The following is a 23115-nucleotide window of genomic DNA, read 5'->3' on the forward strand; positions in this document are numbered from 1 at the left end:
GTTTCCAGCGATCCCAGCGTGTCCTGGGACCCAGCAGAGGAGCAGCGGATGCCTCTGCGCATACACAGACATGATAGTGTTAAATACAAGATTAACTATGTGGTTTTTGGGGGGTGTATGCGATGACACTGCGTGAACAACACTCAAAGAATCTGTGTAGATGATAGACTTCGGAATTTGATTTTCAAGTATGTGTCGTACAATCAATAAAATTCCATATGCTTCTGCTGAGAAAATTGTTGTGTGGACGCTCATGGTTCTGGCCGCACTGAAATTCGGACCATGAGCAGCGCAGGAGACCATAGTGGAGGTTTTAGACGCGTCACGGTAAAATTCTGCAAGTGGGTATTATACTGCAGAGAAAGAAAGTGCTGCAGTATTGCAGCTCGCGGTACCCGATTTTTGTCAAGTTTCATAAAAGAAAGGTCGGAGGACACAGGATGAATTTTCCAAGGAGATAAAATGTCTGAAAAGGATGATCTGTACACGTCTAAAAACGAAGCGCTCAGATCCGAGGCTCGCTCTCTCACTCGAAGTGAAAAGGGGAGAGGAAAGGATGGGCGATTTACAAAAAGCACAGATGTGGCTGTGTCGTTAAAGACAGGATAAAAAGGATGGTTATTCAGTGATGAAATTTTAAAAGCATAAAGTAAGTCCATGTACGACCGTTGGTTCTCAAGGCTCCACTTATTACACTGGGCATACAGACTCTCAACAGGGCTAGTGCGAAAAGCACCCGACGCAAGCCGTAGCCCCAAGTGTAGCACTGGGTCAAGCATTCGCAACGCTGTTTTAGTCGCCCACCCATATTACCACACTGCCATAGTCTAAACGAGACCCAACCAAAGCAGTATAGAGCCGTAGTAGTAGTTATTTGTTGGATCCATACGATTGATGGGAGAGAACCTTAAGTATATTCATTGTTTTCAGACATTTATGTTTAAGTTCCTTGATGTGTAGAATGAATGTGAGTTTCTGGTCAAACACAACAACTAAGAACTTGTGCTCCTTGTTCACAGGAAGCGACATGCCATTCAGAGTTATGTCTGGGTCCGGATGGACCCCGCGCTTCCTGGAGAACACAACGCAGGAGCTTTTTGCGGGATTCAATTTAAACCCATTCTTGTCTGCCCAGCCGGCAAGCTTCTTGACATCAAGCTGGACTTGACGTTCGCATATTGACATATTACATGATTTAAAATATATTTGCACGTCGTCTACATACATAGAATAAGAGATTGTTGGTGGCAGTGCCTTTCCAAGAGCGTTCATCTTTACGATAAAGAGAGTGCAACTCAACACGCCACCTTGCGGCACGCCATTTTCTTGGACGTGAACCTTTGAAAGTGCACAACCAACTCTCACTCTGAACGTTCTTTCCGACAAATAACTAACAAGGGTATTCAACATATTACTTGAAAGACCGAATGACCTGAGGTCACTAAGGATCCCATAACGCCAAGCGGTGTCGTAGGCCTTCTCGAGATCGAAAAAGACAGTTACGCAATACTGCTTATGCACGAAGGAATCCTCGATGTATGAATCAAGTGCAACCAGTTGATCGTTTGTCCATCGCCCCACCCTAAAGCCTGCCTTGCAGCTCTCGAGAAGACCATGGTACTCGAGGAAGTACATGAGCCTGCGATTGATCATCTTCTCGAAGAGCTTGCCCAGGCAGTTCGTCAGGGCTATTGGACGGTAACTTGAGGGGGACGACGGGACCTTTCCCTCCTTCAAGAAAGCCACTACAATGGCCTCCCTCCAAGAGTGTGGAATGTGGCCCGAAAGCCATATTTTATTATATAGATGTAGAAGTGCTTCAAGTGTGTCTGCGTGTAGGTGTTGTATCATTGTGTATGTAATGTTGTCTGGGCCTGGAGCTGAGTGTTGACACGTGCTCAGAGCAGCCGTCAGTTCATGTAGTGAAAACAGGGAGTTGTAAGAAGTCTGTGATTTGTTGTTGTCGTGTAGGGACTTCTTTTCACAAGAGGCTTTATGTTTCAGGAAAGTGTTTGTGTAGTGGGCTGAACTGGACACATGTTGGAAGTGTTGTGCGAGTGTGTCAGCCTGGTCTTCCAGAGTGTCCCCTGTTGTACTGACCAGGGGCAGGCTGTGTGTCTGTTGTCCTTTGAGTTTGCGTACACGTGTCCATACTTTCCGTGTGTCTGTATAGGAGTTTATTGATGTTATTAATGTACGCCAACTCTCTCGTTTTGCCTCACGGCGCACACGTTTTCCTAATGCCTTGGCCCGTTTGAACAAAAGGAGGTTTCCCGACGTGGGGTACCGACGAAGGATACCCCACGCCTTGTTCTGGGCCTCTCGCGCACGCCTACAGTCCTCATTCCACCACGGCCTCCGCTGGTTGCGCGGGGCACCAGAGGCGTGGGGAATGGATTTTTCGGCGGCGTCGAGGATGTGCGCCGTGAGGAGTTGGGTAGCTTCTTCAACGTGTAGGTGTCCTATGGATGTGTGGTGTAGTTTGGATGTCTCTGTAAATGTATTCCAGTTAGCTCGTGCTTCATTGAACCTATTATGGGAAGATGGACTGGATGGGCCTTTACCTATATATGTAAGTGATGATGATGATGATGATCGTTGGATGTTTATGGCGCAAGGCCAACTGGGGCAAAGAGCGCCAAAACAATAGTCGATGATAGGGGTGAAACCTTAAACACTAACTAAAATCAGCAAAAACAAAAGTAAAATCACAACACGACAATGACCATGGCTGGTGTATAGGGCCAGATTTCATGATGCGTGATAGGAAATGAGGTTTAAAAACTTGATGTCGGACAAATACTCAAACACACATTTCACGGAAACAATGGCATCATCACCTAGGAAAAAGGATGGATGTAGGGGAATATCTTGTCTGTAGAGTTCTCTGAAGTGTTTGTGTCGTGTTGTGTGAAGTGCCTTGCATGTGATTAGTATGTGCACTACGGATAGGGCCTCTCCGCACCTGCCGCACTGTGGTTTGGAGATCCCGTCAGCAGATACGAGTGAGTTGCATGCGTGTGCCCCATCCGTAGCCTACCCAAGGCGACTTCCGTGTGTCTGTTGCGTGAGTCAGCTGTGTACCGTCCCAAGTGTGGCTTTATTACATGTAGTTTGTTGTCTGTCTGTTCGTCCCAGTGTGTTTGCCATGTTCTGCGCAGGTGTTGTCTTATGTGTGGTTTGAGGTCTGTGTAGGGTATCGTTGTAATGTCTACAGTGTTCCTGAGTGCAGCAGCAGCTGCCCTCTCGTCTGCCAACTCATTCCCAGCGATCCCAGCGTGTCCTGGAACCCAGCAGAGGAGAAGCCGATGCTTCTTTGCATACACAGACATGATAGTGTTAAATACAAGATTAACTATGTGGTCTTTGGGGGGTGTATGCGATGACAATGCGCGAACAACACTCAAAGAATCTGTGTAGATGATAGAATTGGGAATTTGATTTTCAAGGATATGTCGTACAATCAGTAAAATTCCGTACGCTTCTGCTGAAAAAATTGTTGTGTGCACGCTCATGGTTCTGGCTGCATTGACATACGGACCATGAGCAGCGCACGACACCATAGTGGATGTTTTAGAAGCGTCACTGTAGAATTCAGCACGTGGGTATTTGAACTGCAAAGAAAGAAAGTGCTGCAGTATTCCAGCTCGCGGTACCCGATGTTTGTCAAGCTTTATAAAAGAAAGGTCACAGGACACAGGGTGAACTTGCCAAAGCGGTAAAATGTTTAAAGAGGATGACCTGTACACGTCTAAAAACGAAGCACTCAGATCCGAGGCTCGCTCTCTCGCTCGAAGTGAAAAAGGCGGAGTAACGGACGGGCGATTTACAAACAGCACAGATGTGATGATGATGGTTTGATGTTTATGGCGCAAGGCCAACTGGGGCAAAGAGCGCCAAAACAATAGTCATATATGAGAGGTGATACCTTAAACACTAAGTAAAATCAGCAAAAACAAAAGTAAAATCACAAAACGACAATGAGCATGGCTGGTGTATAGGGCCAGATTTCATGATGCGTGATAGGAAATGAGGTTTAAAAACTTGACTTCTGACAAATACTCAAACACACGTTTCACGGAAACAATGGCTTCGTCACCTAGAAAAAACGATGGATGCAGTGGAATATGTTGTCTGTAGAGTTCTCTGAAGTGTTTGTGTCGTGTTGTGTGAAGTGCCTTGCATGTGATTAGTATGTGCACTACGGATAGGGCCTCTCCGCACCTGCTGCACTGGGGTCTAGAAGACCCCGTCAGCAGATACGAGTGCGTCGCATGGGTGTGCCCTATCCTCAGCCTACCCAAGGCGACTTCCGTGTGTCTGTTGTGTGAGTCAGATGTGTACCGTCCCAAGTGTGGCTTTATTACATGTAGTTTGTTGTCTGTCTGTTCATCCCAGTGTGTTTGCCATTTTCTACGAAGGTATTGTCGAATTTATGGCTTAAGGTCACTCTGTGGTAGTATGGTTATATCTACCGTGTTCCTGAGTGCAGCAACTGCGGCCTTCTGATCCGCAACCTCATTGCCAGCAATTCCAGCATGGCCTGGAACCCAGCACAACACCAGACCAAGTTTTTGGGCATATATAGACATGATAGTGTTGAAAACCATATGGACAATTCTGTTTTTGCATGGATTGTATGATGCCAATGCGCGCACAACGCTCAAGGAATCTGTATATATGATGGACTTCGAGATTTTGTGTTCAAGAATGTGTTGTGCAATGAGTAAGATGCCATATGCTTCAGCTGAGTAAATTGTGGTGTATGTGCTCATGGTTCTGCATGCATCAAAGTTTGGTCCATGAGCAGCGCAAGACACTATGGTTGCAGTTTTTGATGCGTCACTATAAAACTCTGCACATTGATACTTGTACTGCAGGGAGAAGAAGTGCTGCAAAATTGCAGTTTGTGGTACCCTGGTTTTATCAATATTTATGAAAGACAAGTCACAACACACAGGTTGAAGCTGCCAGGGTGGTAAAACATCAGTAAAGGAAGATGTGTAAATGTCTGAAAAGGAGATGTTGAAATCCGAAGCTTCCTGTCTCACTCTAAGTGAGAATGGCAAAGGAACGGACGGTCGATTTACAAACACTAGTGATGTGGATGCATCATTAAAAACAGGTTTAAAAGGATGTTTATTCATCGATGAAATTTTGAAAGCGTAGAGCAAGCCCATGTACGTTCGTTGGTCCTCAAGGCACCATTTGTTACATTCAACGTATAGATTCTTTGCCGGGCTAGGGCGGAACGCACCCGACGCAAGGCGGAGGCCCAAGTGGAGTACTGGGTCAAGCATTTTTAGTGCGGTTTTTGATGCCGACCCATACACGACGCTGCCGTAGTCTAACCGGGACCCGACTAAGGCGGTAAAGACCCGGAGAAGTAGCTCCTTGTCTGCACCATAGGATTGGTGGGAGAGCACCTTGACAATGTTTAGTGTTTTTAGGCATTTATGTTTAAGTGCTTTGACGTGAGGTATGAACGTGAGCTTGTTATCAAATATGACACCTAAAAACTTGTGCTCCCTTTTAACAGGAATAGATGCACGGCCAAGAGCAATCTCAGGGTCCGTACTAAGCCCACGCTTGCGGGAGAACAGAACACAAGTACTTTTGCCCGGGTTCAGTTTAAAACCGTTAAGGTCCGCCCATCCAGCAAGCTTCTTAACACCGAGCTGTACTTGACGTTCGCAAATTGACAGGTTACAGGATTTAAAAGATATTTGAACATCGTCTACATAGATGGAACAGGAAATTGTTGGTGGCAATGCCTTTCGGAGGGAGTTCATCTTAACTATAAACAATGTGCAGCTTAAAACTCCACCTTGCGGCACACCATTTTCCTGCACATGTATCCCGGACAGGGATGACCCAACCTTAACACGAAATGTCCTCGTGGACATGTAGCTAGAAATGGTATTTAACATGTTACCTGACACACGAAAGGACTTCAGGTCGCTAAGGATGCCGTATCGCCAGGCTGTGTCGTAAGCCGTTTCAAGATCAAAGAATACCGTAAGGCAGAAGTGCTTATGAGCAAATGCATCTTTTATGAAGGATTCCAACGCAACAAGATGATCGTTGGTGGATCGCCCCAGCCTAAAGCCTGCCTGGCAGCTCTCGAGAAGACCGTTGTACTCAAGGAAGTACACGAGCCTCCGATTTATCATCTTCTCGAGCATTTTGCACAGGCAGCTTGTCACGGCGATGGGACGATAACCTTCAGGAACGCCACTACTATGGCCTCCCTCCAAGAGTGTGGAATCTGCCCCGAAAGCCATATTTTATTGTATAGGTGTAGGAGTGTTTCAAGAGTGTCTGAGTGTAGGTGTTGTATCATGGTGTATGTAATCTTATCTGCCCCTGGAGCTGAAGGTTTACATGTGCTCAGGGCAACCCTCAACTCATAGAGTGTAAATTCAGAATTGTAACCAGATTTTGACCTGTTAGTGTCATGTAGGGACTTCTTTTCACAAGTATTTTTATGTTTTAGGAAAGTGTTTGTGTAGTGTGCAGAGCTGGAAACGTGTTGGAAGTGTTGTGCAAGTGTATTAGCCTCGTCTTCTAGTGTATCCCCTGTTGTACTGACCAGGGGCAGGCTGTCTATCTGTCCTCCTTTAAGGTTACGTATTCGTGTCCAGACTTTGTGAGTGTCGGTGTATGAGTTGATGGAAGTGAGGAAGGTGCGCCAACTCTCCCTTTTCGCCTCACGACGCACACGCTTCCCAAGAGCCTTTGCCCGTTTAAAGGAAATGAGATTATCTGGCGTGGGGTACCGGCGAAGGACACCCCACGCCTTGTTCTGGGCCTCTCGCGCCCGCCTACAGTCCTCGTTCCACCAGGGCCTCCTTGGGTTGCGGGACGCACTGGAGGCCTGGGGCATGGACTTTTCGGCGGCGTCGAGTATGTGTGCCGTGACGAGTTGGGCTGCTTCCTCCACGTGTAGGTGTTTTATGGTTGTGTGGTGTAGTTTAGATGTTTCTGTGAATGTACTCCAGTTTGCTTTTGATTCATTAAACCTGTTATGGGAAGATGGACTGCATGGGCCTTTACCTATGTAAGTTAGGGAAGTGGGGAAGTGGTCACTACCATATGGGTCCGTGCCCACGCCCCACTCAAGACATGGAAAGAGAATTGCGGAACCAATAGCCAAGTCAAGATGTGAGTATGTATTGTGTCCTAAGTTATGGTATGTAGGCTGTTTTTTTGTTGAAAAGGCATGCTCCTGAAGATGTAAGGAATTTCTCTATCAGGCGACCTCGGGCATCCGTTCTGGCAGAGCCCCAAAGAGAGTTGTGCGCATTCAGGTCGCCTGTTAGAATATATGGTTCGGGCAGCTGGTCGACCAGCGCCTCGAAATCAGAGCTCAGAAGTGCAAAATCAGGAGGAATGTAAATTGAGCATACCGTTACCAACCTATTAAATATTATTGTACGGATTGCTACAGCCTCGAGGACAGTGTTCAGAGTGACAGGATGGCAGGCTAATGATTTCCGGGCAACAATTGCCACACCTCCTGAAGAGTGTGTGCAGCCAACCCTGTCCTTTCTGAATACCATGTACCTATTTAAGAAATTTGTTTGTTTAGAATTGAGGTGGGTTTCCTGGAGACACATGATACTTGGCTGACTGGCATGCAGAATCTCATACACATCGTCAAGATTTTTAAGGAGGCCTGTGCAGTTCCATTGGATGATGTTTTCTGTTCCCATTATTTAAGTTTAAGAATAACTGGAGTGTGTGTGTGTGTGTGTGTTTGTTCATGTGTCGTCTTTCGGGGCTGTTATTCTAGGATTTTTAGGCTTTTCTGTCGGCTTGGACATCGGAGGCCGCTCCTTGCGCTGCGTAGCAGGCAGGAACGGCGTGACATCCATCTCCTCGTCGGATGCCAGAAGGGTGCCCGGCGGACCAGGCCCCCCGGACTTGGCCCCCTTTCGGGAGCCCTTCGTTTGAGCTGCCACCGCCGAGGGCGTCCGGGGCACCAGAGGTGGCACGGGAGGGGCGGTGGCCGCGGGAGCCGATGCGGGGCCCCCGGTGTCCATCCGGTCGGCAACCTCCAACGCACTGGAGGACGGGGAGGCAGAGGCGGGAGCGGCACCGGTCCCCACAGAAGAGGTTGTCACCACAACCGCTGCTGCCTCAGCAAGCGGCGTGGCAACGGATTGGGATGCCTGAGGCACCCCAGGGGGGGCAGGGAAGGACCAGATCAGACTCGCTGAACTGGGTCCCTGTGGACACCAGACGCCGCTCCGCCCCCCGGCGATCCGCGTCGGCGTACCTTCCCAGGGGGAAAGAGGCGAACCTCTTCCGTGCCTCTGGGAAGGTGATGTTTTCAGTGACTTTGATGTTGATGATTTTCTTTTCTAGTTGAAACTTTTCACATTTTCGAGAGTAGGCGGCATGGGGTCCCTGGCAGTTGGCGCAGGTGAGGGTTGATGATGGACAATTGTCCGATGGGTGATCATGCTGGGAGCACTTTGCGCAGGTCAGACGGCCGCGGCAAGAGTTGGTGCTGTGCCCGAACCGCTGGCACTTAAAGCAGCGGCGGGGGTTAGGAATGTATGGCCGAACCGAACATCGAATGTATCCTGCGTTAATGAATTCTGGTAATGTTGATCGATCAAATGTTAAGATGAGATGTTTAGTAGGAATTTCTTTGTCTTCTCTGCGTATCGTTATGCGCCTCACTGCTGTTACGCCCTGACTTTTCAGGCCCGCCAGCAGATCGGTTTCAGTTTCAGTCATGAGGTCAGGATCTGAGATCACGCCCTGTGAGCTGTTAAGGCTTCGGTGGGGCGTGACCGTGATGTCAAGATCTGCAATGCGTGTCTGGCTCAGGAGATTTGTTGCCTGCTGCTGGTTATTGACTTCGACCAACAGTTCTCCCGTACTCTGTTTCTTTGCTTTGTAGGATTTTCCTATTATACCTTCTATGAACTTTGTGACCAAGAAGACGGACAGAGAGGCAACAGGCTTTTCTTTTTCAACGGATTGAATGATCAGGAAGCGGGGATAGTTGGCTGGCTTTGGGGTTGAGATCATTGGTAAGGACGGAAATGATACTTCGGTGCGGCCCCTTTTCAGGGACCGATCACGTTTGGAGGGGGGGTTTGATAACACCATACAGCAAGTATAGAAGCAGGGGACGGGGGTACTTTCTTCCACAACCTTACCCTGATAGTTGAGGAGGTCCCGGAGCTCCCTGCCTGGTAAACAGACAGGGAGCCCATCCGCCGGAGCTTGACCTGGGCTCCGACGGCCACCGTTCGTGGTTTCTAACCCTCCACCTATAAACACATTGCCACGGTTGGATCCAGCGTATGTTTGGGGGCTCGGGGTCCGCGGTATCGCCAGTACCGTCACCAAGATTGCTCAAGGTGCCCAGTGCGGGGAACAGCACAGATGTGGATGTATCGTTAAGGACAGGATAAAAACGGTGGTTATTCTGAGATGAAATTTTAAAAGCATAAAGTAAGTCCATGTACGTTCGCTGGTTTTCAAGGCTCCACTTATTACATTCAACATATAGACTCTCGACAGGGCTAGTGCGAAAAGCACCCGACGCAAGTCGTAGCCCCAAGTGTAGTACTGGGTCAAGCATTCGTAATGCTGTTTTACTCGCCGACCCATATACCACACTGCCATAGTCCAAACGAGACCCAACCAAAGCAGTATAGAGCCGTAGTAGGACTTCTTTGTCGGAACCATACGAATTGTGGGAGAGAACCTTCCGGATATTCATTGTTTTAAGACATTTATGTTTAAGTTTCTTGATGTGTGGAATGAATGTGAGTTTCTGGTCAAACACAACACCTAAAAACTTGTGCTCCCTGTTCACAGGAAGCGACAAGCCAATAAGTGTAATGTCTGGGTCTGGAAGGATCCCGCGCTTCCTAGAGAACACAACGCAGAAGCTTTTTGCAGGATTCAATTTAAAACCATTCTTGTCTGCCCAGCTGGCAAGTTTCTTGACGCCGAGCTGGACTTGACGTTCACATATTCACATATTAGAAGATTTAAACGATATCTGCACGTCATCTACATACATAGAGTAAGAAATTGTAGGCGGCAGTGCCTTCCCAAGGGAGTTCATCTTTATTATGAAGAGAGTGCAGCTTAGAACTCCACCTTGCGGCACGCCATTTTCCTGCACGTGTACCTTTGACAGTGCAGAACCGACTCTGACGCGAAAGGTTCTCTCTGACAAATAACTAATAACGGTATTTAACATGTTACCAGAGACACCTAACGACTTAAGGCGAGTAAGTATGCTATAACGCCATGCGGTGTCATAGGCCTTCTCTATGTCAAAAAACACCGTAAGACAGAATTGTTTGTGAATGAAGGCATCCCTAATGTATGACTCTAGTGCCACAAGTTCATCGTTTGTGGATCTCCCTGCACTGAAGCCTGCCTGGCAGCTCTCAAGAAGACCGTTGTACTCCAAAAAGTACACAAGCCTCCGGTTTATCATCTTCTCGAGAAGCTTGCACAGGCAGCTGGTCAGGGCAATGGGTCGATAGCTATCGGGAGAAGAAGGGTCCTTCCCTTCTTTAAAAAATGCTACCACTATGGCATCCCTCCAAGACTTTGGAATGTGCCCCGAAAGCCATATCTTGTTGAAAAGGTGAAGAAGTGTTACAAGAGTGTCTGTGTGTAAGTTCTGTATCATTGTATATGTAATGTTGCCTGGGCCTGGAGCTGAGGGTTTACACGTGCTCAGAGCACCCCTCAGCTCATGAAGTGTGAACTCAGAGTTATAAGAAGCGGCTGACCTGTCATTGTCATGTAAAGGCTTCTTTTCGGCCATTTGTTTGTGTTTTATGAAAGTGTTTGTATAGTGTGCTGAACTGGAAACGCGTTGGAAGTGTTGTGCAAGTGTGTCAGCCTGGTCTTCGAGTGTGTCCCCTGTCGTGCTGACCAGAGGCAGGCTGTGTGTTTGTTGTCCTTTGAGTTTGCGTATTCTTGTCCATACTTTCCGTGTGTCTGTGTAGGAGTTTATTGATGTTATGAAGGAACGCCAACTCTCTCGTTTTGCCTCACGACGCACGCGTTTTCCTAACGCCTTGGCCCGTTTGAACAAAATGAGGTTACCCAACGTGGGGTACCGACGAAGGACACCCCACGCCTTGTTCTGGGCCTCTCGCGCCCGCCTGCAGTCCTCATTCCACCACGGCCTCGGCTGGTTGCGCGGGGCACCAGAGGCGTGGGGAATGGACTTTTCGGCGGCGTCGAGGATGTGCGCCATGAGCAGTTGGGTAGCTTCTTCAACGTGTAGGTGTCCTATGAATGTGTGGTGCAGTTTGGATGTCTCTGTAAATGTATTCCAGTTAGCTCTTGCTTCAATAAACCTTTTATGGGAAGATGGACTGCTCGGGCCTGTACCTATATATGTTAATGAAGTGGGGAAATGGTCACTACCATATGGGTCCGTGCCCACACCCCACTCAAGACATGGAAAGAGAATTGCAGAGCCAATAGCCAGGTCAAGATGTGAGTATGTGTTGTGACCTATGTTATGGTATGTAGGCTGTTTATTGTTGAAAAGGCATGCTCCAGAGGATGTAAGAAACCTCTCTATCAGGCGACCTCGGGCATCTGTACGAGAAGAGCCCCAAAGAGGATTGTGAGCATTAAGGTCGCCTGTTAGAATGTATGGTTCGGGCAGCTGGTCAACCAGCGCCTCGACGTCAGAGCTCAAAAGTGTAACATCAGGAGGAATGTATATGGAGCATACCGTTATGAACCTATTAAATATTATTAAGCGTATTGCTACAGCCTCTAGGATAGTGTTTAAAGTGACAGGGTGGCATGCTAAGTATTTCCGGAGGATTATGGCCACACCGCCAGAAGAGTGTGTGCAGCCATCCCTGTCTTTCCTGTATACCAGGTAACTATTCAGGAAATTTGTGTGTTTAGAATTCAAATGTGTTTCCTGAACACACATTACACTTGGCTGATTGCTATGCAGAATCTCATACACATCTTCAAGATTATTCAGAAGGCCTCTGCAGTTCCATTGTACTATGTTCTCTCTTCCCATTTTGAAGTGTTTGGAGCTACTGGACTGCGTTGTTTATGTGTCGTCTTTCGGGGCTGTTACTCTCGTCTTTTTTGGCTTGTCGGGAGGCTTTGGCGTCGGGACGCGTTCCTTGCGCTGCGTTGCAGGCAGGAACGGCCCGACATCCATGTCGTCGTCGGATGTCCGAGGGGTGCCCGACGGACCGGGCCCCCCGGACTTGGCCCCCCCTCGGGAGCCCTTCGTTTGAGCCGCCACCGCCTAGGGCGTCCAGGGCGCCAGAGGTGGCACGGGCGGTGCGGTGGCGCTGGGAACCGGTGCGGGGCCCGTGGTGTCCATCACCTCGGTACCCTCCAACACACTGGAGGACCCCGCACGGGGCACCTTGAGCAATCTTGGTGACGGTACTGGCGATACCGCGGACCCCGAGCCCCCAAACATAAGCTGGATCCAACCGTGGTGATGTGTTTTTAAGGTGAAGGGTAGAAACCTCTAACGGTGGCCGTCGGAGCCCAGGTCAAGCTCCGGCGGATGGGCTCCCTGTCTGTCTACCAGGCAGGGAGCTCCGGGACCTCTTTGGCTACCAGGGTAAGGTCAAAGAAGAAAGTACCCCAGTCTCCCTGCTTTTATACTATGCTCTATGGCATTTTCAAACCCCCCCCCAAACGTGATCGGTCCCTGAAAAGGGGCCGCACCGAAGTATCTTTTCCCCAATTGCCATCTTTAACATTTCCTGAACCGGATAATTTCTCTTGATTTCTTGTGATGGAATCGCTCAATCCAACCCACCCTCTAGCATCTCAGTCAGTCTTCTTGATCGCCAGGTATCTTGAAGCCATAGTAGGAAAATCATATAAGTGCAAAAAACAAAGGTCTGGTGAGCTCCTCATCGAAACAAATGACAAGCAGCAGTCCACGAAGCTTCTAGCTCAGACTAGACTGGCTGATCTAGACATCAGGGTCACACCCCATCGGAGCCTCAACAGCTCCCAGGGTGTGATATCCGAGACAGATCTTTTGAACGAAACGGATGCGGATCTCCTTGCCGGCTTGAAGGATCAGGGCGTCACTGCCGTGAGACGCATCACTATCCGCAGAGACGACAAGGAGATTCCCACCAAGCACATTATCTTGACTTTCGACCGCGCAGTTCTTCCACAACACATCAATGCAGGTTTCATCCGTTGCTCCATCCGTCCGTACATCCCGAATCCGCGGCGCTGTTTTAAGTGCCAGCGGTTCGGGCACGGTACAACCTCTTGCCGTGGCCGAACGACGTGTGCGAAATGCGCGGCGCACGATCATCCGACTGACAACTGTCCATCCGAAACCCTCACTTGTGTGAACTGCGGTGGTCCGCATGCAGCGTACTCCCGCAAGTGTGAAAAATTCCAAATGGAAAAAAAGATAATTAACATCAAGGTCACGGAGAACATCACCTTCCCAGAGGCGCGAAAGAGGTTCGCCTCTTTCCCTCTAGGGAGCTACGCAGACGCGGCTCGCCGGGGGGCGGAGCGGCGTCTGGTTTCCACAGGGACCCAGTTCAGCGAGTCTGACCTGGTCCCGCCCCCGCCCCCCGCTGGGTTGCCTCACGCAGCCCAACCCGGCACCACGCCGCTTGCTGAGGCAGCAGCGGTTGTGGTGCAAACCACTTCTGTCGGGACCGGTGCCGCTCCCGCCTCTGTCTCCCCGTCCTCCAGTCCGTTGGAGGGTACCGAGGTGATGGACACCACGGGCCCCGCACCGGCTCCCACCGTCACTGCACCGCCCGTGCCACCTCTGGTGCCCCGGACGCCCTCGGCGGTGGCGGCTCAAACGAAGGGCTCCCAAGGGGGGGCCAAGTCCGGGTATGAATGTTTTGGTGGTGTTGTGAGCGTATATGCGCGTGAAACAAAGTCTAGACAGATGTGTTGGGTTCCTAGATGCAGTAATGACTACGTAAACTTGTCGGATGCTTCTAAAGTTGGGTATCGGCTGCAATGGCATGAGCGATTTTTGCAGCCATCTGCGCTTGGCTACACCCGTTGTGACTACGAATAAAACTACTATTAGTAGTATTATTTTCTTCTTAAGTGCACTCACGGCTGCGCAAACTTATTAGATGCTTGTAAGGTTGGGAATGGGCTACATTGACACGAGCGCTTTTTGCAGTGCTCTGCGCCTGGCTGCACGCGATCTGAGTAGGAATAAAACTATTAGCAATATTATTATTAATTTCTACCACTTTAAATTATCTTTACTGGTTTCAATGACTACGGTTTCCACGCCAGCCTTAGCGCTGCGATACCTCGATACGTGTGCTTTAAATAGAAAGGCACCTGCATACGAGATAGATTACCGTGTAGCCGTAGAAATGTTGCGGTAGTTTACACTTTCTGTAACCGTGAGCTTTGTGCCTTCGGTTTTGGTGAACGACTCTGCGACAGCATGGGAGCCTGAAAGCCGAAGTGGAAATCCCACATTTGTGGTGCTCATTTTATAAAGAGCCAAAGTTATTCACCAACTTAGCAGCCCAAGCTACAAACCATCCACCATCCCTCCTCCCCCTCCCGTTTTATCGCCTGCGTAGAATAAAGGCTGGCACCGATAGTTAAAAATGTGGCAGCGTTAACGTCAGCCAGTGTTTTTTAATGCTTAAGTATTCTTTACAGAGTACCTAAAAAAACGTGTTTGCGAGGTGAAGGCACCAAAAACGCGCGATTAGTTGCCTCAAATACGGGTGCATCAGCCCGAGTCCTCCAGAACAGACACATTTCCGACACGCTGGACAAAGTTTAGATTTGGAGAGGGCGGCATGGAAGTTCAAAATTAAACAGCAAAATCATCTAGCCCTCCGTCTAATGATTATGATGGTTGAACGCAAGGCTTTCTTCCTGCGAAATCGAATGGGAAATGGTCAAAGTCAAAGACGCTGCGATCAAAAGACCAAACTGCGTGCTGGTCAGATTCGACGGTCAACTAGTCAAAGTTTAAATCCAGAAGGCAACCAAAGAAACCCATGCAATAGAGCTTTGCGATAAACCCTCATCGTCGTTAGACGAAGGTGTGCATGATTTTTCAAGAGTACGTGGCAGCTTGTAAACCGACCGTAGCATTCAGTTGTGAAGCTGAGTACAGGTTTCAGGCAGCCTCCTGTCTTGCGTCCTTCAGCCACGCAGGAATTGGTTTTTGAAAAACCATTTACCAACTAGCCAGCAACCATTGCAATTCTTTTAAAGCAATGATTCTCCACGACAAGCAATAATGTTCTACTATCATGCGCTATTTATTCTATCAACGATTTCCGATGACTGTAGTAAGAGCATTTCTGTGAAATTAAACACGTTTCAGCCGTCGGTAATGAAGTTACGGAAGCGTCGTCCATCACAATTTCTGTTTTGTGGTAAATCTTAGAAGACACCCCCCAACTTTGTCTTTCGCTTGTGCACGAAGTCGACGCCGATTCGTCATCAACTGCCCAAGGCCAGCGCCGCAGCATTCCTAGATAGGTTGCACATACCGGCTTTGTGGGAGCATTTAGCTGCAGTATACTCCTCGATACGCGAAACTGCATGCAGGCATCAAAAAATTGCATGAAGCAACGAAATTTCACTTCCAGCTTGACTTCCAGCTTGGCGCATTGAGCGTCGTCTGCTATTTGTAAATACTGAGTATGGGCGTAAATCACACACATGGCATGCCTCGTAAACGTCACATCCACGCTGAAGACTTACCCATCTGAAAAATGCGCGTAGGGTTACGTACGCTTTGCAAGCCGCACCGCAAAAAAAAAAAAAAAAAAACGACAGAAAGCCATGCACAGTTACGCTGCGCTTACCGCCACCGGAATTCCGTTAACGAGCGGCGCTACGCCGCCCTCGGAGTTGCGTGCAGCACGCGGGAGGAACTACTATTCCCCTCGGCCTCCCGCGGACGGGGCGCGGCACTCACCGCACTGCTGCAGTACTTGCACGCCACCGGCTTGGCCCAGCTGCTGTAGAGGCCAACGGCCCCGCCGCCGCCGCTCTCCTTCCCCCTTCTCTTTCCTCCTCCTCCCCTTCCCTCCTGCCCCCGTTCCGGCGCTCCCGTGCGCGGCCCCCCGTGGCCGCCTCCGCAAGACTCGGCGCTTCCGGGTGCGGCCTCTCGGACCTGCTGCCGCACGAACTCCATGACCCCTGCGGCGTGCGGGGCCCCTACCGTCTGCCAAGAACACTCCCCCCAAACTTTCCTGGCCGGTGCCCGCATCGGAACGCGTGTGAATGAGTGTGTGCGTGTGTGACACAGTGCGGTCTGGCAGGAACGTGCCCACGCGTCTCCCAGCGCACCCAACCTGCCACAAACTATCCTGTGCCACGGACAACCGAACACTGCGAACACTCTGCCTGCGGTGCGCGCCTCTTCGACCTTTACACATCAGCACCAGCGACTATACCAACCCGCTCACGCGCTGTACCTGTACATAACAACCTTATATCCCATTCCAACTAACCCAGTATTTACCCCCGCAGGCCCCTTATTACGCCTCTGTACCTTGCCTACCAGCTATCCCCACTAATATATGCCCCACCTATATCCTATCATGTACCCCTGCAACCCGCTATACGAGGTTCCTTATTCTTATTATTCTTATACCATTTTATTCCATTTGTTGCTACTGTTTACTCCCCCAGAAATGTCGGCCGTACCCAGCACAGCTGGCTAATTCCGATGTGGCCCCCTGTTAACCTGCGCAGTAACCAATGTCGTACACACTACACAGCCCTTTTTTTTAGTATTATCATTATTAACATACCGTTTTTTTTTTATCATTTGCTGTTATTGTTTTTTACCCTCGCAGCGCCGGTCGCGCCAAGGGCCCAGTTGTCGAATTTATCTGCTGCTCGTACAGCTACTACTGTTACGTCTCCCCCCCAGATGTCTTCGCGGTTCCCGCATATGATACCGATTACATTCGCAATTCCCGATGTGGCCCCTGTTAACCCAGGCAGAACCCAATGTCCCACTTTACACTGTTTTCTTTTTAGTAACACTCTCTGCTGAGTCCCCCCATGTTATTCTACTCCGGCGTCACCCGCTAATGTTGTTGTATCCCTCTGTTATTATCTTCTGTTTCCGATGTCATCTGCCGATCCTGTAGTATCCCTCTGTTATTATCTTCTGTTACCGATGTCATCTGCCGATCCTGTCGTGCCCCAGTTCTTCTACTCCGTTCCCTATGCCACCAGCTAACTCTGGTGTGACCCCCTGTATTCTTATTCTGTATTCACTGCCAACCGCCAACCATGCTGTACCACCCTGTCATCCCCGACTGCCCCACTGTACTGCGAAATTTGCGTGTGCGACCCCTGTTACCTGTCATTCACCTTCTCCCTACTCCATCCCCCCCCCCCCCCCCACTTTACCTACTCTTTCGTCTCTCCCACCCTCCTCGCTTCCGTTCGGCCGGTTGAGGTGTCGGCGTAACGCCAGACAGTTACCGGCCTCTGTCCCCCCTTCCCCCCCCCCCCAACAACCACTTCATCATCATCAGCGGTTCCCCACGGGCGGCGCTGTTCGCTGAAGCGACGGTAATGCCATACAACGGCCGCCCGGTCCCTATATCACGCCCCAATGAGAGCTTATCAGAGGTAGAGTGTACTAGAAGTTTTAGAGTGGCACCACCGGCGGCCCGGAGAGGTGCTCTTTTCGCGCAGAAAAAAGCGGCGGCGCTGTAGTCAACGACAACTGGAAGCGGCGGCCGGCCGCGCGCCCGCCGCGCTCAAGGACGCATTGTCGGCGGCAAGGGAACGCTACTGCTGTACGCGCGGAGTGCTTGAAACTTGTTCAGCGGGCCGTCCAACTGCTTAAATATACTGTAGGTACAGGGGACTGTGAGTAACGAAATTAAAAATAAACACTGCGGCACATTTACGTTAATGTTCCCCTTCCCGCTCCACAACAACAGGAAAATGGCAGTTTATCAAGCAATATCAGCGATATTTTCGCTATTCCAACTTATCACTAAAAAGTATTTTGTGCGAAATGGCCTAATATGAACGAGTTCATGATTGCTTTATGATCTTGTCGTTATTGTTCTGCTAGATGGACATAATTCGTTCACACAAATGAAATTAAAATATATGAAGCCTGGAATGATGGCTTCTGAGATGATTTTTTTATTGGGGTGTAATTTACGTGAGGTAATATAGCTCTGAACAGTGCCCCACGTATAATAATTAAGGATCGGCGTGGTGCTAATGGTGTCGCTTGGCCGAGCAGGAAATGACACACGCAAGCGAAACATTTTTTCAACTAAAAAAGGGTTAGCCCAGCGGTTAGCCCACTTGTCCCCAAGGCCTTGCTTTATTGTAACTATTCCTCCAACATTCTATTTTTCGTACTACCTTGGACCTGGTTTACTCAAGAAAGGAGTTGAATGAAATAGACACAAACTTTATTCACAAGTATACTAAGAGAACAACTATAAAGCCGAAACAAAACATACATTAGCAGATATATTAAATCGCGACAAAATAAAATGTAACACTGGAAACAATAGACGATGTCTCTTATACAAGAAAGGTTCGAAGTTTATAAATAAACGAACTGGGACTAGATGCACATTTTGTTTATATTTTCGATGGCAACGCAAATGAAATGTTACGCGGAAAATTATACACGAAGTCTACTCGACAAAGAAAGGTAAGAGAATGCTAACATGGAGTTATAACTGGGCCAAAATTCTTTGTTTACATTCTGAGCCAACGCCTTTTCAAAACCAACTGAGCCAACTTTTTTGAGCCAACGCCTTGATCACTAGAGACGGCTAAGTTTAAGGTGTTGTGCCCGCTTTCGCATGTAATCGCGCGATTTGTTTAGTCCTTTGATGTAGAAATGCATCCGCGTCACGACGTAAAACCCAACCAAGTTTGCAGTTATGGTCTTACAATGCTGGTCGCAACCAAAGCTGTTAAGGTGTTTTTTGTGAACAAGTGCCAGCACATGCATAACGCTGTCATTGTGGAGTTCTTTGGCGCTGAAACAACCAGTAAAAATGTCCTCGAGATTGCTAATGAATCTAAAAAGGTGCACTGACGGGTACAGAAGTCCCCCAAAATCACAAAAGGTAGTGAACACTGCTGCATTAAGTAGCTTCCCCTGCGTTGCTGGAAGCAGCAGCTGGTCCTTCCAGGCTTGGCACTTTGTTTTTGATTGATTCTGGGGTTTAACGCGCCGACGCAACGCAGGCGATGAGGCGCGCCGTAGTGGAGGGCTCCGGATTAATTTTGACCACCTGGGGATCTTTATCGTGCGCCGAAATCTCGTACACACGGGCGTTTTTGCTTTTCGCCTCCATCAGGCACTTTGTTTTTAGCACGCATTTTTGTGCCAGGTAACCTGCTACGTAGTAGGTTAATCTCGAGTCGCTCCTCTGCAGGTGGTAGGAATGTTTGGGATCAACTGCATCTGCGCTTTACATGACAGTTTCCGCTTCCTCTAAGTTCCCTTTGTTGATGAGTGCATCAATCAGATGCTGCTGCTTATAGGAACGGGACGTCTGGTCGTCCACGGTCGGCAGTGAAGTGATCACATCGTCCTGTACGTTTGACCCGATTACGCTTTTGGCTAAGTCGCAATAGCTTAGGCAGTTTACAGTTGTCAAGAACTGTTGCGGGGTCGGGTGCGGGTTGCAGCCCGACGATAGCCTGACAATAGCAAAAAAATTCTCAATTTTGTGTTGGGTTAGGCGTGATGTCATTAAGTAGGTGTATGCGAGTTCTGAATGAACATAAAGAAGAGCCATAGTGCTAGTCAATGTAACTCTCAAGCCTGCGGCTGTTGATTCACTCAAAAAGTGCTCTTTGTCCGCATTCTTCTCCCACTTTGTCAAGAATTCCAGGAAGTCAGCAAGCCCTCGCACAGGGGCCGAGTTTACCCTCAGCGCCTCAGCTGGGTATCGGGATGTCATTGTGGCGATGAGGGATTTCATCATGCTGCAGAAAATAAATAAAAAAAAGACCGAAATTTTAATACGCATGCAACTACTGGCACCTTATAAGTTATTTGTGAAACAGCTCTGCGTAACTACAATGTTAATGACCTGAACAAGCATGCCCACTAATTAAGCCCTTTTACTAAACCGAGCGACTGCAGCTGACTGTGAAGAGAACGAAGTCTATATGCGTTTCTGCACCAAGAAATGTGAAAGCGTAATAAACGCTCACTTGAAAAACTTTAGCGTCGCTTCGACGCTTAAGCAGGTATTCAAGCTTAGGCTTGTAAAAGTGAAGGCCTCTGATCGCCTCGGAACTGAATAGCTGGAAAGCGTAATTTACGCGCATTTTTTCGAAGCTGTTTGGCTCAAGATGTGTGTTTGTCAACCGCGGCATTGCCTTCATGGTGAGGTTTTTGCAGTCACGCTCAAAAGCTTCTCGCAGAGGCTTCAAGGAGACCTGAAATCGTAAGCGGAAAACGAATGAAAAGTGATATTAAGCGAGCATTTTCGGTGGTTGAGGGGATAGAAAAACAAAAGTTCTTCATACTTAAAGTTGTTCATAGCAGATTTTGAACAAAACCGGTGCCAATTTAATTTTTATTTCAAATTGCATTGAGCTCGGACTACATAAAAAGGGGCGACACATAATTATGTATCGCCCCTTATGTGTCCCCTTTCAGTTTCAGTGCCATATGAGAAACTAAGAAAATATCTAGGGCCTTTTAAGTAATAAATCACTCAGTCAGACGTACTTCGAAGCTAATGTGCACGCGTTGAATGATATTACTTTGCGGCTACAGTGGAGTCAGCAGACACACCCCCTCAAGTCGACCAGGTGTTCTGAATGTACCTGGGTTCAGTTTTTTTTAACATGCACGCTGATATAATGAATTTTAACTATGAAAACAGAACCTAGCCTTTTTTATTACACACAACTTAGATATTTCCGCCGCATATATTTATAAAAGAATTGCGTTACTTAAAGGGCAATATATATGTGTCAGCTGTAAAAAAAAAAGTAAATGTCCCGGCTTGCACAACCTGCTATAACCTCCTACAATCCTACCAAATAGCAAAGGTGCATACGTCGATGCTACATGGATGTACAGAGTGCCAAAAGCAGCTTACCGTTCTGTTTGGCGTCACCAATGTTGTTTCCAGAAGCCTGTTGCGAATATTTTGCACGAGGTGAGGGAAGTCCGACAGGAAATGTAGATACCTTTTGCTGTCAGCAGGGTGCGCTCGCTTTGCGACAATTTTATTCGAGTTTGCCCTCACCCCCAGTATTCGCCATATTTTCCTGTTCCACCCAGCAGCATCACATGTAATATAGTCAACGAAGAGTCCTGCCTTCTCGGCTAAGATTGTTGCTTCGAGTACGATCTTGGCTAGTAGGTCCCCGCTGATGCTGGAGTGTGTGGCAAAAGTGCCTAAAACCGGAGTCCAGTTCCCAACCAATGGCACGAACATCACTACAAGGCCATGGTCTGTCAACACGTGTTTCTGCTCTTGAGGAGTGTAAGGTCCGATGTCCACAAAGCCAGCAACTTTTCCAGCTGTGTCGACGGACAGATGCTCCGACAACTTCATCTCGTCGATTATAAGTCCCCCATGGCACCTAAAGGGGTCCATTCCGGCAGTTTTTTTTATAGAGTATCCAGCATTCTCTCATTAAACCCGAAGCTTCCCATGTAACTCGACATGTACTTCCTTAGAGTGGTTCGTCCCGGAAGTGTCAGAATGTTCTGCCGCCGAATGTATTCATAAAGCTTCGGGCTTCGCATTTTTAGCAGTATACATTCGAGTATCCACTCCCTGTCGTAGGTCATGCCCCTTGTATTTTTTCCTCGCGCAGCTTCGAAACACTGTTTCACGGCCAAGTGCTGCTTAGGTAATAGACACTTCAGTTTCTGCTCAAGCACCTGCTCAGCAGTCGCCGCTGTTGCTTTTTTCATTTTAGCGATCACAGCGCTTAGAGTCTCCACCTTTGACTGTAACTTTCTTGCTCTTTGACTAGCAGCCTGAAGTCGCGATTTCCGTCTGTTTTGCGTTTTCTTCGCCATTCGTGTCTTCGCCATTCGTGTCTACAGACATTCGTGTCTGCAAGGCTTTCCTCAGGTACTTGCAAGATAGGCAGGGCAACCCTGAAAATGTACAACAGAAAATGTCGAAGGAAAATTAAGAAAACAATGTTTCTAAAGTAAACATTAATTTTCAACTAGCAGCCGCGGGCCAAATTGTGTTTTATGATGTATAAGAGTATCAAGAAACGCAACTAAGCTCTAAACCATGCTTTAAAATGAAGGTGTCACATAAAAAAATAAAATAAACGTGCGATGTGTCACTACGCCCCTCGCCTCCGCGCTGTTCCAGTACACAGTATCTGTGCTCCCAATCACGCAAACGCAGTAACTAGCCTAGATGAAATGCGTATGTTCCAAGGCTGAGCATTCAAGTTATATGTCAGGCTGTAGATATTCTCTGCTTTCCGAGGAAATGCAAACTGGTTCCGCACGGGCGTTTGTGTAGCAATTCATGTTCCGCATAACTGTATTGATTTTGATTGATTGATTGATTGTAGGGTTTAACGCGCCGACGAAACGCAGGCGATGAGGCGCGCCGTAGTGGAGGGCTCCGGATTAATTTTGACCACGTGGGGATCTTTAACGTGCGCCGAAATCTCGTACACACGGGCGTTTTTGCTTTTCGCCTCCATCAGAAAAGCGGCCGCCGAAGCCGGGAATCGAACCCGCGACCTCGGGCTCAGCAGCGCAACACCTTAGCCACTGAGCCACCCCGGCGGGTCCATAACTGTACACCACTTCTCGCTTTGCCCCGCTTAGAACATTTATGTAAGCTTATCGAAACCAAGACAAAAGAAGAGTTGTGTTCTTCAGAAGAATACGCTATAAGTGCCGCCAAAAAATTCTAGACATGTGGAATATTTGTTTGAAAAATAGCATTTATTTTAACGTGGCGCCGTGGAGCCTGCACTCCAGCGAGCGCTGATGAAATAAACGCGCGCTTTCAGCGGATTACGCGCCCCCGAGAGCACCTGGTCTGTTGGGAAAAAAAAACGGAAAACGACACACCTGCAAATGTTTTTGGAAGCTCGGTATACACCATTAATAGTAGCTAC

Source organism: Haemaphysalis longicornis, unplaced genomic scaffold (genome assembly GCF_048455015.1).
Source record: "Haemaphysalis longicornis isolate Haplotype H1 unplaced genomic scaffold, Haemaphysalis longicornis Haplotype H1 scaffold_2, whole genome shotgun sequence".
NCBI classification, from domain to species: Eukaryota; Metazoa; Arthropoda; class Arachnida; order Ixodida; family Ixodidae; genus Haemaphysalis; species Haemaphysalis longicornis.